We start from the raw sequence: 16,086 nt of genomic DNA, 5'->3' as shown, positions 1-16,086 counted from the left end.
ATAATCTCTTTGAGAAAAGTCATACAGTGAAAGTAGCGCTTGTAATATGTGAGCAGAATATTTATATAGCAAATATGTTAAACAGTTACGATCCTGAATAGTCCAGCCCTACTGCTTGCATAAAAGCAGACCCTTAAAGATGCTATGGTTTGATCTTCCACCAGTAAGTCGATGATTGCCTTGCACTTTCTTTACAGCAGGGGAATTGAAGGGAACTTGCCATCAGTTCTCAATCTACTTTTTTCCAGACACTTTGGCCTCCACAAATTGTATAGCCTTCCTTTTCTCTGCGTGGGAGAGTACAAACTGCTGCTGGAGGCAAGGAGGAGAGATTAACATTCATCTGTTCTTCTCTCGCTCTCTTTTCCATCTCGTGGGCATAGGGGAATTATGAATGTGCCACTCCTTCAGGGAGTCCTTCTACTCATTACCCTGATGAGCAGACCACAGAGAATTTGATAAGGTTGTGTGAGTTGCACATTGCTGATTAAATAGGCGCATGGAAAAGCTGAGCCTGGTGGCTCCCCAGAAGAGGCCAGAGAGGAAGATGGAAGGACTGACACAAGCCATGTTGTGGGTTTCTCCGAGGTCGCTTTTAAAGTGGGACACTTGCTGACAGATCTCCTTTTCCAGGGTTTGTGCATACTGAGGGCTTAATGCAAAGTCTGTCTCTTCACAGGTCTCTGATGAAAAGTGGTATAAGATTATTTTGTGAGGTTATTCTGTTTTAAGCAGAGATATTTACTACTTTGATTCCAACTTTGATTTAATGCTGCATGTATACCCAGAAATAATGATGACAATATATTTCAGAAACAGACTTTATTTATCTATTCATTTTTAAGTCCTTACTGGCATGGAAACTAAAGCTGAGATCACAAATGCTTTTCCAATTATAGTAGTGATTGATAATACTTGATTACAAGACCAAGAGATTTTAGTTTCATTTTGTGGGGCTGGTGAGAACAGGAAAGGTCTCTCAAACACATACTTCTACATAGTGTTGCTGCAAAGGCAGAGGCTTTCATTCAACATTGCCCTTTAATATCCTTTTACTCTTCTTATTCTCAAAAAGAGACAGGTACTAAGGTACATGCACACCGTAAAGGAGGGGGGCATGTATCTACTAATGGCTACTTCCTTCTGCAGAAGTGCACCAACTTTACTGATACTAAAATTACCTATGCAGAAACAGTGATAGGCTCATTGTCCCCACACTCTCCGACTGCTGCCAAATCAGAGCATCTCTCTCAATTAACAGTCAGGTATTCTTTATTTCTCCCTGCTTTCTCAAGTCCTAATTGGAAGTGGTTAATAGTTAGCATTTCCTAATCTAGGAATCTATGAGATTTGTCCTCTTAATCAGGAGCACTCACTCCTCATGCAGTTAGTAGGCCCTGCAGTTGGGAGGACAGTTGGCCTCTTCCTATTATAGCTCCTTCATGCGTTAGCAAAGGTAGGCAAATACCACAGGATCCAAAGAATGATGGCCATGGTGGTCTAGAGGTGGATGAACTGCTGTATTCTGATATGGACAACTGTTGTGCGAACTACAGAATTTGGCAAATTATATGGAACTAGCATCTTGTATGAGGTGGTAGAAGTGTACAAAAGCTGTATTTTTGGAGGGATGTGACAAGGTTTTACCCAGGGGATAGCATGTGTATTACTAACAGTGGCAAGGAATTTTTATGGAGTTGATTGTTAAATTTTTGGAAGAATGTTGCTGATAAGAATCAAACGTGGCGAGGTCAGTATAAGAGGAAGAAAACCTCCCACTGAGACAAAAGCAGGGGAAGGGAAACATTACCACATATGGGACTCGTTTAGTCCAAAATAGTCCATGCAGTAGTTTCTCTAGCTGTTCAGCAACATGTTACGCTGGTTGAACTTTTCAGCTCAGTCAAATCTACTTTCACATTCCAGTTGGGCTTTAGGAAAGCAAGCACCATCTGTATCCCACTTCTTTTTTGTTGTTGTTGTTTAGCGTTCTTTTTTTCCCTTTTTTTTAATATTTTTTTTCTTTAGCTTGAATGCCAGTATCTGCTGATGGCATCACATCAAAACTATATCCCCTTGTCTAGGGGCAAGAGTCAGAAGAGAGGACATGTCTCCATCCAGAGTACTTTCAGTCCACACTGAAACCATTGGAGGAGCATCTGCATTACAGTTTGGCATCCCTGTTCTGCCACTCTCTGTAACACAAAAGTAATGCTGCCCAGAGATAGTAAATTTGAGTGCCTTCACTGCTGGCAGGATCCACAACGCTTTATTTGTGAATCTTTAAGATGTGTTTCTGTGAAATGCCCATGGAGTGCTGGGATGGTTAGGAGCCGCTATATTGACGTCTGAGGCAAAAAGTCATAGCATTCTTTGCTTGTAGCCTGGTCATTGGGCTGTTTTGGAAACCGTTTAGGTTGTGGTTTTCTGTAAGTTGGTTATTAAAATAGGTCCACTATTCTGACAGGAGCTAACATGAGCCCTTAGCCTGACACAGGAAATGAGCAGACTTGTTTTTCTGTAATTCTTCTCCTGGATCCCACCCAGCAAATGTCCACTCAATTTTGATTTATTTATGAACGTATTTTTTCTGAAGTTAATGTGTCTTTTTCTGTTGTACTTCTCTTTCTTATTTTTTCCTCACTATAGAAGTCAAGTGCTGATTTCTGTTTTGATGGAACTGTGTGAAAATGAATGCTAGTAGAGCAACAGAGAGTTAAAAAAAAGTCCATTAATTAAAAATATTTACACTGGAAGCTGCAAAACATTTACTCTTTGAGTAAAACAAACTTCCCCATTGTTCTTGTATGATTGCTGCAGTTTCTCTGAAAACAGTCAGGAAGAGGTTGTGCTCTGAGGAATTTTACTGGGTTGGCAGGGGAATAGGAGTGTAGGAGTACTCAGCTGGGTTCTTGGTCAGGGCTTCCATTCAGTGGCCCTCTTTCTCAAATTTTTCTGTCCCATGGTCAGAAGAGCTCTTCTTCATATAGAAAACCAGATTGGAATAATGTTGTTATAGTCTTTCTGGTAACACCAAAAAAGAAATGATCCATGTGCTTACGATTGAAGGCGTTCCTGAATGAAGCAAACTGCGACTAAAAAGAGGAAATAGCAAGAGTGAGTAAACTGTGTCAGTGGAAGATGAGGAAATGATATTCGTTATATGAAAGTTTTCTTCTTAGCACTTAAAATGTACACTAATGTGCACTAAAAAGTATAGAATACTTTTTAGAACTCAGTTCTCTTAGCAGCTCTCCTGAATAGGTGAATGTGTACTAGTACTTCCACTTTGCTGATGGAAAACTGCAGCACAGATTGGTGAAGGATATGTCCTTTCAGAGGTGCTGAGCACCTGCAGTTCCCATTGGGGTCCATTGGAGCTAGGGGTGCTCTGTGCCTGAGGAAAAATGAAGCAAGAGAAGAAGTCAGAGATCTCAGTCTCCGGTCTAATACCCAGTGTTTTCTTTGTGTCTAGTTTTACACTATGTGCACAGGAAACCCTTTGTAGTGTTACTACAAGGAAAATAAGTAAACATGAAAATAATTTGCTTTAAATTCTTCCATTCCTGCCATATCCCCCACAGATAACTAGATTGAAAAATTAAGTTAAACCCCAGACCCCCAAAACTAGTATTGTCTCCTACAGAGTCCCATTTCACTTAGGAATTTCTGAACCTTTTCAGTTTTACAGTGGCTTTTAGGGTTTGTGGGCAGAACACTGAACTCCTGGATGTGGAGGGTGGATATTCCTGTTTCTTCTTTTAAAGATCCTTGATTCACATTTCTACTATAAGCAGACTTTAGGCTTTTCCAAGTGGCTAACTGGAGGATTTCTTCTGCCCTACTGCCTTCCTAACTGGTTAGATTGCAGATCATGTCTCCTTTCTTAATAGTTTCAACTGGTTAGATTGCAGATCGAGTCTCCTTTTCTTAATAGTTTCATGTCAAAGAGTATTCTTTCAAGCCTAAGTTTATCATGACTTTATGTTTTGTGTTAACAGTTTCAGGGTTGCAGTTTTGTTAGTCAGATGCATAGCATTTTTCCTGTCATTTTGGGTATGCTAAACTGTGTTACTTTTATGTATACAATAAAAACATCTTTGTTGCATTCAAAGGTTGATCCGCGAAGATGCTGAGACATTAAATATGCTTGATCAGGGTAGGCATAATTTAAACTTGGGTGTGAGAGCTTTGTTTCATCTATTTCTTGCATGCTTTACCATATTTTAAAAAGACCATTTGGTGACAGTTTTTTTGGCCTAGCTATAACAGGTGCTGCATTTCCAGGTTTGATATGCTGACAGAAAATTGTCTCCACAATGTATAGCACTGCTTTGATTACTTCTAGCTATTACCATTGATCTCATCTTACAACCATTCTGATTGTATAATTTGACATTCATTCAATTTAATGAGGGGATGCTGCAGTCTTATTTATGACTCACCAGGTCAACCTGTACACTTTGGCCAAAGTGTAACTTTGACCATGTTATCCTTTGCAAAGGAGGAAGAGCATATATTTTTTACGAAACATGTTACAATCTCTTTAATACCTTTATATCCAGGTTTCCCAGATGACTGCAGACAAGAGGGTGACTTGCCTGGGGTATAGATTATAATGAATTGGAATAGAAATTTAACTTTTTTCTTGGAAGTTATAATTAACTTTTTGTTATAAGCTTATCAGGTGGTATTAATGGAGTTTTCCTTTTATTACAGATGGAATTTTATGACTTGTTGAATTCTGAATAGAGTGAGGAGATGAATCTGATAAGGTAAGAGAGAGGGTAAGATAAAAATGTTATTGCACAAAACACAGTCTCATTTAGTTTCTTCTAATTGAAGACAGCTATTTTTGTGCCTGTCTGACAGAACCTGACAAATAACTGAGACATTTATTTCTATGTTACATTTGTCTCTGATCATCAGAACAGACAGTCAGGTATCAGCTCTGCTCTACACAGCTTCTGTCCTGATCCTCTCTGCTGGTGGACTGATGTACGAAGTCTAGAAGAAAAAAAAAATGCAGATCTTTGGAGCATCAGGTTAGCCAGATAGGTAGACTTATCCTAGTATCGTAGAGCTTTAAGTAAAAGATGAAGTAAAAGGGTTTTTTTTTGTTTTGTTTTGTTTCAGGATTTTTTTTTCTCCAGGACATTTTAAAGCCCCTTTTACTTTTAAAATGCTTTAGTTTCTGTGCTTCAGAACACACTTTTCTTGTTGAAATTTTTTTCAAAATTTGACTGTTTTTTATTAGGACGGAATGTATATTAGTAGAAAAACTCTAGGTTTGAATTTGAAACCTGTATTTACTGTCCTTAATGTGCTAAAGGAGGCCTGAAATTTGCTCATTTTTAATAGCAGTGTTTTAAAAAGGCAGAGTTCAGATAGCTACTTTATTTCTCTTTCATTGTCTGTTTCAGACACTTTGACAGACTAAGAGTAGATTTCTTTACAATTTTAAGTATTGGAGTAACCATATTGCAACAACAAACAGTTGAACATAATAGTAGTGTGATGTAGGTATTAAGAAGACTGTCACTATCAACCCAGTCCATCACTCTCCAGCTCTGTCATTTGTTTATTTCATTTTCTCTCTTGGCCACTTGAATGCTGTGACATTTAGAGGCCTCAAAACTACTTATTGTTCTTTTAGGTTGTTGACTGGAATATGTAGTAAGAATAATTAAATGCATTATGTCATGTATGAGGATCAGGACCAAATGCTGTCTTTCCTGGGATCCAGTCTTATAGACAGTTTTGAGATTGTTTTTCATTTCAGTTTATTTTGCTTAATAGAGTTACTCTTCCGAGAGTAGCTATCCAAGTAATAACTGAAAATGTAAATGCCACTCAACACTGTAGAGATTATACAAGAATTAAAGACCTGCTTGCTTCTTAATTTTTCGCATGTGGTAGGCATTTTCCTCTTTGTCCATTCAAACTCCATTCAAGCTCTTTCATTCCATTGCTGAATTCTGTTATTAATATTTTATTTAATGTTTTACTCACTACCCAAAGATGGCCTTGTATGTATGTAGCTATTAAAATACAGCTCTTCAGGTGAGAGGTCTTGTAATCTAAAGTGCTATTATAAAAGCATCTTACATGCATACCTCACTCATTATGTAAATGACCTTTTTCACTTGCATGTGTTTGAACCAGTCCCCATATGTTCCAAGAACTTTTAAGGAAAGTTACTCAGCCTGGGCTGCATTAGTGCCACTCTGCTGAAGTGCTTCAGCTACAGGCTCATCATGCACTGATACACTTTCTTTTGCTGTATCTGAGGGCTGTGTAGTATCCATGATGGTGTTGCTGTTGATGCAGGGTTAATGTGTTATATGCTCTCATTTAAAATCAGCATGGCTAGTATGGGCTAAACTGAAGTTACTTTTGCTCAGACTAGTTTGTTGTAGTGGATTCTGCCAACTGAGAAGAATTTTTTATCTGATATAAATGCAATACTGGATACTTGTTGGCATGCATGTGAAGCAAGACCTTAGTATTTGTACAGACACTGGTATTTTTCCGATGATAATAGTTCTCATAATTATTTGTCTGACTAAATAGTTTCATTTTGTTTAAGTATTGTTCTGCTTTGTTGTGAAGGGGATATCCATAAACCCATGTGCTTTAACATGGACAGTTTTTTGTAGTGCAGCAGCTAATTTCTATTTTACAGTCTTTCACAGGGTGGACTTATTCTCTCCTTACCTCATAAAATGACCACCTAGGGAGCTTAGCGTCTTAAGCAAATTCTGCTGCTTAGGGCCTTGACGCCTTCTTTAGTTATGGCGTTATTGCAAGCCCCAGGCATGTACAAATCATGAGTCAGATCCCTAGAAATCACAAGACTGGATATAAAGGAGATTCTGAGAGGAAGAAGTAACCTTTTTTTATTGGTTCTTGTCTTTCACCTTAGGAAGAAAAGACTGTCCTTGTTTGGTGTGAGATCATTTCAGGGTTGAAATTAATCCTGGGCTATGAGCATGTATCTTGTGCAAACATTCTGTTTTCTCAGCCTTCAGAGGGGACTCTTCTTTCTGCAGTGGCACGGTGTTGAGAAGTGCCCCTGTCTCGCTACCTGTCCTCTTGTAGAGCAGGACGAAGCTGCAGTTGTGTTCATATTCTTCTCAAGGCCTCAGCTTTTGGGTGTCTCTGCTTCTTCCACCTACGCCTTACTACCTCAGCAGTATTTTCCCCCCTCCCCCAACCTTATTCTCCACTTTTGCATTCCCCTGCCCTTTTCACATTTGAGTTTTCATCCTTCTGGACTGAGTCTGGAGCCTGCCCCAAACTTGCCCTCAGGCCTGAGATCCTGTTTGGGCCTCATGCTCCACGTATGTGGTTATTTCTTGACCTGTTCCTGCTGTTTATTTTTCTGGAATTGGGCTTCTGAAATATTTGCATGTTTCTTGCTGCCATTGTGATAAAATGGATTTCTATCTTTTAGCCTCATTTAAAGCAATGGAAGATGATCTTGTCTTTGCAGGAAGTAATCTTGCATTAATCCAACAAAGAGTAGTCATAGCGACTGTCTTGTAGTGGCCAGCTTTTGGCTAAAATCTTGTCAAGTACGTGACAGGCTTGAAATAAATTAAAAAAAAAAAAAAAAAAAAAAAAAAAGAATAATCCTTTTCTAATATGCCTGAAGCCTAATGATGAAATTGGGAGACTTGGCAAGGTTGCACTGATGTTGATGAGTGCCAGACCTCTCACTCAGCACTTTCTTTTCCTTCCTCCATATTTACCTGTGCCCCATATTTATCCTATTTTCTTCCAAGAACCTGAGGCACTTGTGAACTGCAAGTCAAGTTTCACATAGGATGTGTCTGATAAGTTCGATCATAAATACAAAATCATTCTATAAGATCTAAACTATTTTCAGAGGTACATTTATGTGATGAAAATTACTTTGATCACTGAAATGGCGTTGTGTCATTTTGGAAGGAAATGACAAGAAAGTAACATTTCAGACCTGTTTAGCACCCCCCGGTTACCTTAGACCTGGTGAATTGCAGCTCCAAGGTCACTTGTCTTACAGTTACAATTAGATTGCCAATTAATATTAATTATCTAAAAAGCAGTACATTGATGTATGTTCTGTTATTAATGGCTGGGGCGTACTATATTAGTGCATTTTATAAAAGCAATCTGTTTTGCAAACATTTTCTGGTTGTTCTTTTTTAATGAGTCTTGGCAGTGAAAACACAAGTTTAATACATTCAGAGGTTTAATATGTTCAGAGCTACAGTAACTCATTGAAGTATTTGTGTTTTCATTTTACTGGGAATCACTGTTGATTTCAATGAGACGAAATTGGTACAGAGTCAAAGAATGACTTCTGTCTAAACCGGTGCGTTGTGGTTTCTTGCTGCTTTAATACATGTGATATAAGTGTACAGTTCTTGTATCACCACTGTATTAGTTTTAGTAATTTCCTTTGACATTGCATATATATATTCTTGTCTCCACAGAAGCCATCTTAGAAAGATCTTCAAAATAAGAAAGCTTATATGAGTAAAACAGTAGCAGGTAATTTGAGTTCCTTTTTATTGTGTTAGTTTGTTATTTTGTCAGAGTATATGGAAAGTACCTGGAAAGCATTGGAAGAGAAACAGAGTCATTCATGCACAGAGAGAAGCCTCTAGATAGCAAAGCTTGCAGGAAGGATAGCAGGTGGAAAAAAGGTCTCCATAAATGTAGATGTTAAGGTAAATTCTTTCTGCCTTTTTTTCTCCAGAAAATGTGAATATTTAGGCATTCTGATGTTGTAAGTCATAAATACTTAGCATTTCTGAAACAATAAATTACTTCAGTGCCTAAATGTGTAGATTAGTGTCAGCCTCAGAGGATCAAGTGAGTTAGAAGGAATGTTCGAAGAACTCCAAGTAGGTTAATATTAGGCAGAACATAGGAAATAGAGGAGTACATTGAACTAATGTAACAAAGGCCTAGATGTAAGTTTGTAATGAAGACTAATCAAGTTATGAAAACAGAATTTCTGTAGTTCTGCTTTTAATGTAAAAATGGAATACTCACTTCCCCCTTCCCATCTTTGTCACACTAGGTTTCCAAAGCTTGATGTTATAAGAGTCAAGCCTTTTCTATAAAAATCACAATGGGAAATTAACCTGTGTAATACTTTTCAGACTATTTTTACAAAAAAGACCAACTTTCACTGTGGATTATCCAGTACAGCCATACTATGAACTGCCTGGTTGTTTAACATATAGGTAACTTTGCACTCTTGATCAAGCAATTAAGAAAAACTGAAATTGGTACTATAAAACACGCAGTAAGCCTATGGGGCTAATATGGAAAAAGCCATTTTCACCTTTTGCTTACAAAGTGAACTGATGTGAAGTTCCCCTCTGGGTACCTAAAGTGTAAACAAGGAAGGGTGTAGTTTAGCAGTGCAGTCTCCAGGCTCATGTCACCCAACTTTCACCCCACTCCAGTACCAGCTCTGCCACTTTTCAGGGTCTTGGCGAGCCTGTGCAGAGTGCTAACATGGACAAAACTCCTAGCATTTCCTCAGGGTGGACTGAGCTTCCTGGGTTCTGATGGGCTGGTTGGCACAGAGGAAGCCTGCAAACATGCCTGGGGATGTGGCTGCCCCTTCTGGGGTCAGCTCTGGCCAGAGCAGCCAGCGAGCGCTGCCCGTCTGCTAGGGCAGCATGGGTCTTGCTGCCGCTTGCCTCTTGCCAAGCCCACCGCCTCGGGGTGACCAGTGCTTCGCATCTAGTCACAGAATGGTTGAAGTTGGAAGGGACCTCTGGAGATGATCTAGTCCAGTTCCCCTGTTCAAGCAGGATCACCTAGAGCGTATTGCACAGGATCGTGTCCAGGCGGGCCTTGAACATCTCCAGAGAAGGAGACTCCACAAACTCTCTGGACAACCTGTTCCAGTGCTCTGTCACTCTCACAGTGAACAAATTCCTCCTCACATTCACGTGGAACTTCTTGTGTTTCAGTTTGTGCCCATTGCACATGCATCCTGATAGCATACGTGGTGACTCTGTAACTCAGGTGTTCAAAGTTTGTGTTTAAAAAACCCCAAACTTGCATTTTGGGGGGTATAAATGTATTTATCTTTTCCCTCTGATCTTGCTGGTGTGACTAGAGGTCAAAATAGCTACAGGGGAAGAGGAGCAGTGGTCTTGGGCAACAAGGCCAGCGTGAAAGCAGGTGGCCCTTCTAACCTGGCCAGTCTGTGATGTGTCAGCTGTGCGGCTGTAGAGAGGCAGAGAATTTCAATGGCTTGAAAACAGAGTTGGAAGCCAGGAACTTCTAACTGCAGCTCTGCTAATGACTAGCCTGTGGTTTTGGGCAACTCCCCTAGTCCTCTTTGAGTCAGCTCCTCTGTCAGTAAAGAGGGGATAATACTTCTTTTCTTTGTAACTCATCTTTAAAATGATTAATTATTGTGCAAAGTGCTTGAAATGTCAAGATTCTGCCATGTATTGTTACTGCTAGTATAGAGAGGCCTATCTGAAGTTTTGTTAAGAAACCCTAGGTCCAAAACCAAAAAAGGTTTGGGGGCTGTTCTTTTTTTCCTTATTAATTTTTGAAACAAATCAGATTGACTCTCTATACCAAAGTGCTAACCACCAACGCTGACCATTTGGTAGTGTCGTCTTCCCCTCCCCTTTTCATTGCTCAGCATAACTCTTTTCTTTACTCTTCATATCAACCTCTTCCTAAATAAACTAAGGGGAGGGCGATGAGGAGTTGAAAGGAGAATTTTGTTTGAAGCTGAAGGTGAAATTCTAGTAGTGAAGCTAAGCCTTTCCTGATAGTGTAGAGAAATGTTCTTTCTAAAAGTCATTCCACATTGAGGCTGTCCTTAAATAAAGGAAAAAAAAAAAAAAAAAAAAGAGGTTCCAACTATGGCTTCTGTTTTGAAGCTGAAATTAATTAATGCCAGTAACTTACTGATTAAAACAACAACAACAAAAGCTTTCTAAAAATAATCCAAGTTTTGGAGGGGGAAGCTCAATGAATAAAAATTGTGAAATTCACATTTAAGATTAAACTCCATTAAAAGAAATAGATATTTAATTTAAAGGAAAATATTAGTTCAGATACCCAACTGAGCTTGTATGTGCTCTGAGAGATACAGAAGGTTGTGTTTTTTTTTTTTTTCCTGTTAGTCTCACACAAAACATGACTGACCCAGTGCTGCATGTGGTAACTTCCTGCTCTCGGTTAAAGGGCTGATGCTTTAAGGAGTTGAGGGCTCCCCCCATGCCACCAATTTGGGCCATGGAGCTGCACAGGGCAGGCGGCTGTTATGTTCTCATTGAGAAAGGTAACATGCCATGTCTGGTGGTCATCTTGATACTCACCTGATGTACTGTGAAATTGCAGAGGTTGTTGATGATTTTTGGACTTCCTAAGCCCCCAAGGAATGGGCTTCAGTTTTAGAAAAAACATTCTGTGAAGTTCATGCGTAGACATTTGCCCCCCATAAAGATCCTCTGTTATCTGCTCAACTTATCTTGTTAGTGCAGACCATAAACTCTCACTTGGAAATTTCTACAGTAAATCCTTAACTTCTGTTGTTAGTTTACACAGATTCCCACTCTTGACTATTACTGACAAAGAGTGCAACTTGTTCCAGTTGTAAGTTACATTCATTTTCCTCCAGGAGAATTTTAGTCAATACAATTTTGTGCTGTATAATTTCTTAAGTCTTGCTTATGGCTGTAGCAATGTAGGGTTTTGTCAAGAGTGGCAGAGTGCTATAGGGAGAAGCTTGTGCTTCTGAAGAGATGTGCTCGAAGAGCTGTGCTGGTTGGAGTGACCTAAATGCAGAAGTCCGTATCTCCAAATGTATTGCATGGCTGCAAAATGATGAAGATGTAAATAACTGAGGGGCCGGATAGATATTTAGTCAAATGGATAAGATGTGGTAAGTATTTCTTCTGGGTACTGCATTTTGCAAGCATACTGTCAATCAGTTTCTGAGCATACTACGCATCTTATCGATCAAGTGCAGTTAGGTGCAGTCTGACAAAGGAGATTTATTCCGAACACTTCAAAAGGTTTTCTTCTGCCCAGCAGCATCTTTTTGGGAGCATAGTTTTGACTAGGTATTTCTTACCTTCCAAGTAAAGTTTCGTGGTGATGTTTAGCCATTTTGTAAGTCACTTATAACCATTACTCTCTGTGATCAGCAAAATAGGCTGACTTTAACTCGCAGCAAAAAGACATATTTTCTGAAATTTTAGCTGTTCTTGTGGTGTTTTCTCTTCTGAAGTAAACAGAACAGAAATAGATGTTATTTTCCAATAATGGTCTTGCCGTTACTGTTTGTAGCTAATACTCTCTCTCTCTCCCTGCCTTATACAAAATTATGTTTTTATCTATCCAGAGGCTACATTTCCTTACTTAGCTACAGAATCACACAGGAAGTTCGCTGTCTGGATGTTGTCTGCCATGACCTCCAGTCATTTTTAAAGATTGCTGCCTTCCAGAATGCAATCCCTCAAGTGTGACTCTAACGATTCTTTTTTATTCCTATAAGTTTGTAACTTTTTGTTATTGCTGAATGAAAACCAGTTGTTGTTCAGGTAGATTATACTTGGCAAAAAATATAACTCTGCTATAATCTGCGTCACTTTTTTTTTTTTTTTTGCCATTGCTCTGGATCTTGTATTCTGCACAGATTACACAAGAAGTGATTACATTTTTTCATTGGTATTGATTGTTATATTTATTATTATTATGTATATTATATTATTTACATATTTTTAAATCAATTATCATTGATCCTTGGTAAAGGTAATGGACGGCATCCCCTGGGAACCCCAAAGTAGCAAAGTTGGGGGGGAAGGGGAGGTAGGGTACATTGGTCACTAGAGATCGTTCTTAAGGAATTTTGCATCTCTAAATTGAACTTCTTGTACTTTGAGGTGTGGGTTTGTGTAAACATAATTACAGCTCTAAAATCTTGCTTTTAAATATTCTCTATATGTGTGTGTGGTAGTTCTTTTGTTTTTGCTAAATAACATTTTTTTAGGGAACTATTTATATCACTTGGAGTTTTTTGTTGTTTAAGGTAAGATTTATTGTTGATAACTTTTTTTTGTCTGAGTCTTATATGGTGATTAAGGACCAGACAGTTGCATATTACTTTCAGTTAATAGTGAAAAGGAACAGTTTGGCAAAGACTTGGCTAAAAATAAATGAATGTCTTTCAATTTCCTGTGGGGCTTTTTTTGTGCTGCTTAATAACGAGGAGGAATAGAACAATCTTCTGCTTCTGAGATAGATGTATTTCCAATTTTTATGCCATTGAAATATTTTTTTAAAAACAATAGAGAAAAATCACAAACTATTAGAACACATTTGTCTGCAGAGTGTGCATACCAGGATGGCTTTTTTTCCTTATTCATTATATCAGGCAAAAAAGTTAACTTACTGCTTTAGTACTATATAAGCACTCTGCTTTGAAATGCAGGGTTAAATCTTACAATGTAATGCTTTCATGATTCATTATTCACTGTATAACAGTTGCCTGTAAGTATATGTAAGTATATGTAAGTAGATGTATTTGAACATCTCTTAGAGATTAAAAAGGCCAAACCTTTAAGTTCCTTAGGGATGTTGTACACATCCTTGTTTTATGCATCTCGCTCTGCTCATTTGTAAAGTAACTTGAATAATTTGCTTAAGGCAGCCCAGGAAGGCTTTGAGAATTGGAAGTAATGGTACCTTCCCACCAAAGTCATCTTTCAATGGCTGTTGAATACTTTGCTTTGGGGTTAAATGTTAGTGGTGTCTCTTTGATTCTTGGATTATTATAATGTTTAAATGCTTTTACTTACACAAAGGAAAAGTATGTGCTCACTGGCCCTTATCATGGTCTGTGCTATTAAAAAAAGACAGGCAAACTAGGATACTTGATTTCGTCCCGTTTGAACTTTCTTTACATTTGTTGAATAGACAATTTGAAAGAACAAATTACCTACTGTCCTTTTTTTGTCTCAGCTTTTTTTTCTGCTGGCTTACAGCTTAAGATATCATCCCCTATTGTAGCCTTAAGAGGGTAATAAAGTCTTCTCTCAGTGTTCTCTTAAGTTGAACTAGTTATGCCATCAATCCCACTAACAAATCTCAGATGAAGTAGAACTTTTTAACACAATCCTGTCTTGACATCCAGCAGGCTTTCACTGACTAAAAAACATGGAAAATGTGCATGGAATGTGCCTCTGTAGTTTGTGATGCAACTCTTTTCTTCACTGTTCTTTTGTACTTCTCATGCTACCCAGGAAACTTCCCTTTTATAACAAGGTGCAACAGGGGCTTTTACAGAAGCCGTGAGAGGCATCAGCGTTCTCTCTCCAGCAGTGAATGCACGTTCCACACATCTGTTACTCAGAAACCAATCGTTCCTGAGTTTTGGGTTGAAGACGGGAGCTAGCTAAGTGTGTTCTTGTTTCTCTGAGTTCTGGGCATGGTGCTAAGGAATGAAAGAGATAAGACGGCTTACTCTGAATACCCTACTGAAGAGTGGAGTCTTGAGCTGCTTTGTGGCTCTAAGACTCCTTGAGAGACAAAAGATGAAACCTGTTTTTTGTTTAGATTGGAGAGGTACTGTAGGGTCATCTGTAGAATGACATGAAGTTCAACGAGTAGTTTCTAGTTTCTGTTATTGCATAAGGCTTGGATAAAAGTGGTGATGGGCACCCATTCAACAAAACCATAGCTGACATTGGTTAATGACAAGACGTTCTCTTGGATTACTAAATTACTTCTCCTTGAAAAAAGGAGGAGGGCTGTGTCCAAGTGTCAGAGTGATGGAACCCGATGTGAGATTCTAAACCAGTAATGTTCTTTAAGCCACTAGTGAGTCACATACAGCTAGAAGCTCTAGTGCTGTCTTTCATATAAGACAAGATAACTTTTACTTAGCCTAACTTCTTTGCACACATGATTTTCATTTTTGCTACTGAGATAAATTTGAAATTATTTCCTTACATATTTGGATATTGCCTTGGTATTAAAATGTTAAGTCCTCTTCTAGTTTCTTGTCCTCTCTTTTGTATACACTGTATTTACTACTTATTAAAGAAATACTGTCACATAATTACATAAAAAACATATCTGAAGAATAGTACAAGGAGAGAGAGAGAGAGAGAGAGAGAGAGACTGACCTATGTTATTTTTCTCTTGCTTAAAATGAATTGAGACTTATGTGATATTTTACATGCAGCCTTTTGCTTATCCAAGGAAGTTATTTTTAAAGACTAGACCCTTAGAGTATCCTTTTCATTTGGAAGGCATTAACATCAGCTTTTCATGTCAGCCAATGTGCTGGTATCTGGGAAGTAAAAATATAGCCATATACTTTGCTGTTGGTGAGACTGTTGTCTGTATAACTAGTTTCCTTAGGAGGTGACAGCTTCTTCCTGAACGATTTAACTATTTAATCATTAATTGTTATATTAAACAAGATGTCTGGGAAGTTCTGCCAGAGACTTGTATAGGTGCAGTAATAGAAGAGGGAAGGGATGACTGTTTCCTGAAGTTGAATCTGGGGCAGGAAGGGCTTGAGTGTTGGTCCAGAAATGCTGAAATACAGAATGAATCTGAGGCAGGACATGGGTTCTCTTCCTGGTTAAACCAATGACTGACTGTGCTTCTGAGTTCCTAGCTATGTGAAATGAATTATAACATATGCTTCAGAACTATTGTGAAGGTGCTAAATTAATGCTCTCAGCGGAAGATCACAGAATGCTTTGAATAAAGCTTTATAAGGTGCAGAGTGTTCTTACTATTAATACCAAATAGTTTGTGTGCATCTCTTAAATGACAAGGAAAATGAAATGTGCCAGATTTGTGGAGCTGGAGAAACGTTTGCTCATTATTTTCAAAGAGCTAGAGAGTGCAGATGGAGAAGGGAGGGCTGAAGTCTAGGTACGGAGGAAAAGTCCCATATACTGTCATCATAGAGGTTATTTTGAAATCCTTCATCTTGTTGCCTCCTATCTGTAAATCCTTTTTGTAGATTTCTGAGTTTTTCTGCGTATGGTAAAAGGGAACAGAATGTTCACCAATATAGAATAATACATC

At 38.5% G+C, this 16,086-nt stretch overlaps 1 protein-coding gene across 10 annotated transcripts in view; it reads left to right on the top strand.

Annotated features, from left to right (window-relative positions):
- TRERF1 (transcriptional regulating factor 1) overlaps positions 1 to 16,086 on the top strand; it is a 102,934-nt gene that overhangs the window by 24,572 nt on the left and 62,276 nt on the right. For 9 of the 10 annotated variants that reach the window (XM_062571869.1, XM_062571870.1, XM_062571873.1 and 6 more), the window contains one exon: positions 4,720 to 4,775. The gene's annotated coding sequence lies outside the window, so the exon portion shown is untranslated. Of the gene's footprint in view, positions 1 to 4,719; positions 4,776 to 8,480; positions 8,539 to 16,086 lie in introns of those variants that run through there. The other variant, XM_062571872.1, reaches the window with a different exon arrangement.

Source organism: Rhea pennata, chromosome 3 (genome assembly GCF_028389875.1).
Source record: "Rhea pennata isolate bPtePen1 chromosome 3, bPtePen1.pri, whole genome shotgun sequence".
NCBI classification, from domain to species: Eukaryota; Metazoa; Chordata; class Aves; order Rheiformes; family Rheidae; genus Rhea; species Rhea pennata.
This window is presented reverse-complemented; position numbering and strand designations above follow the sequence as displayed.